Source organism: Triticum dicoccoides, chromosome 1A (assembly GCF_002162155.2).
Source record: "Triticum dicoccoides isolate Atlit2015 ecotype Zavitan chromosome 1A, WEW_v2.0, whole genome shotgun sequence".
NCBI lineage: Eukaryota > Viridiplantae > Streptophyta > Magnoliopsida > Poales > Poaceae > Triticum > Triticum dicoccoides.
In genome coordinates this window covers 68,976,635-68,979,035 of record NC_041380.1, presented here as the reverse complement: position 1 = coordinate 68,979,035, position 2,401 = coordinate 68,976,635, and the positions used below count along the sequence as shown (strand labels likewise).

The 2,401-nt window shown below is 57.0% G+C and overlaps 1 pseudogene; it reads left to right on the top strand.

The window, feature by feature from the left end:
* Nucleotides 1-350: 350 nt before the first annotated feature.
* LOC119363721 lies at nucleotides 351-2,401 on the top strand (annotated as a pseudogene).

Here is a 2,401-nt window from a genome sequence, read left to right as displayed (position 1 = left end):
AGACGTGGGTGGTGGTTGGGCGGACGACAAGTGGGACCACGGCGGACATCGAGGGAACGCGTGGTGCGTCCGCGCCGACGCATTTCAGGCGCAATTTTGGATTTGAAATGGGTCCACGCAGACACCACACGGACGGATTTTGAGAATGAATCGACGTGTTGGGCCTTTTTTTGTCCACGCCGATCCGAATGGACGTAGGCGGACACAATGGGTCTCCCCGTTGGAGACTTGGAGTTGCTCTTACTGATTTGTCGATCTCAAAAAGAACTTTTACTAAAGAAAAACTTACTGATTTGTCTCAAAAGAAAAAACTTACTGAAGAAAAACTTACTACTCAACCGCCGGACCACGCCGTCTCTCCGTCTTCGATCCCCATTCAGAGCCCGCGATTCCGACAAACATCAGACAATCGCCACTATATTTCCACTCCACCGATCCTCCATCCAGTCGCGCCACACCAAATTTCCGCCGGAACCGCTGAACTAGGAGAGCGATGGCTAGAAAGGGTCTGTCTTCTCGCCGGCGCCGGCTCCCCCTCCGGCGGCCGCGCGATGAGGACCGCCTCAATGCCCTCTCCGACGACCTGATCCTCCAGATTCTGGGCCGTCTCGACACCCGCAGCGCGCTCGGCGCCGCCGCGCTCTGCAGGCGCTTGGCCCACCTCCCTCGCGAGCTCCCCGCCCTGGATCTCAAGGTCAGCGACGCGCTCCCGCCGCGCTACCGGCGGTGGCTCGACCTCCTCAACGAGGCAGTCACATCGGACGCGCTACGCGGGTGTAGCCGGAGGCTACGCCCCATCGTCGGGCGGTACGAGCGCCGCGCCATGCGCGCCATGGTCAGCTCCGTCAGGAGCGTCAGAGCCCGCCGCCACCGGCGTGCGTGCAGCAGGCTGTCGCTCGAGTTCTTCGCCTTCAGCACCTCCGCCAGCATCAACCGCTTGGTCGTGGACGCCGTCGATTCCTGGGGTGTCGAGGATCTGGAGGTCGTTGCCAAGTCGACGGAGCCGATCACACATCTTCGTCCGGTCTACACGTCCCCCCGTGGTCGTATCAGCAGGAAGCCCGGCGAGTCCCGCCTTCGAAGCCTCAAGCTCGTCAATTGCTTGCCCCCGCCGCTGGATGGGTTCACCGCGCTCACCACGCTGCTGCTGCGGGACCTGCCCTGCTCTACGCCGGCGGCCGTCTACGAGGGCGTGGTCGCTGCGTGCCCGCAGCTGCGGGTTCTGCATCTCGTCGCCTGCTCCTTCGACAAGGATACGGCCCGTTGGCTGGTGTTCGACGCGCCCATGTAAGAAATCAGAGAGCTTGTCGCTGACGGCCCGTTGATGACGGTCAAGCTCCGGTCTCTCCCCAAGCTCGAGAGCCTCACTGCCGTGGATGCCAGGGTTCTGTTGTGCTCCGACGCCAACGTCCCTTGCCTTGCGCATGTGAGCCTCGTCTTCTCCATTGGTCCACTGGACAACCACTCCATTGTGAACCACTTGATTGCCTTGTTCATGCTCTCGTTGAAAGACGCGGCCATCAGCTTGAGGAATCTCATTCTGCGCTTTACTGGGCCAGAGATGTGGATTCTACCCAATCTGAAGAACCAGTTTTCTCTGATGCCTAATCTGAAGAAGCTGCTTGTTGCGGATGTGCCATCCTCCTGGGATGTCTCATGGCCGCGCATCCTCATCCAGGCAGCACCACTGCTGGAGAGCCTTCATGTTCATGTTTCACAGTCCCAGTCCCAGTCCCAGTCCGAGTGCCAACATGAGGAGGAGCCAGGTCGTCAGAGTATCTCCTCCTACTTGCAGACGCAGCAGCCATCATCGTCATCTTCTTGGCAGCGCCACCGCCATCTGAAGGAGCTGGTGGTTGTTGGCTTTCAGAGCACGAGCAGGATACATCATCAGCTAATCCACCTCGTGAGGTTCGTGGTGGATACTTCCCCGGCGCTGCGCCGTATCACGCTGTTCAAGCATGGTCATGTCGAGGACAAAGGGGGGCCCTGCCACTGGGAGGTGGTGAGCAAGCATAGCACCTGGAGCAACGACGAGAAACTTGCCGTCCTAGACTGCTGTTCCACTTCGACACCCCAAATTGAAGTGCTGCTAGGCTGAGCTAAATCTCTTCTTAGATTATTGTTTATTATGGTGCGTGATGATTCTGGATGCTCTTTAAGAAGAGGGAAACTCGAAGGAACATTACACTGCATTTCATCTTACAACTTCTGAACTACACGTTCAAGCAGTGCCAACAGAGGGAAACTTCAGAAGAGGGTTGACAACAAGTGATCATCTTACACACTCAAGCATTTGTAACGTTACACTAAACAGAGAACTGAAAATAACAAGGAAATCTGCTTGAAACACACTGTAAATGTGCTTTATTGCCACTGTCAATTTAGATCGATTGGTACA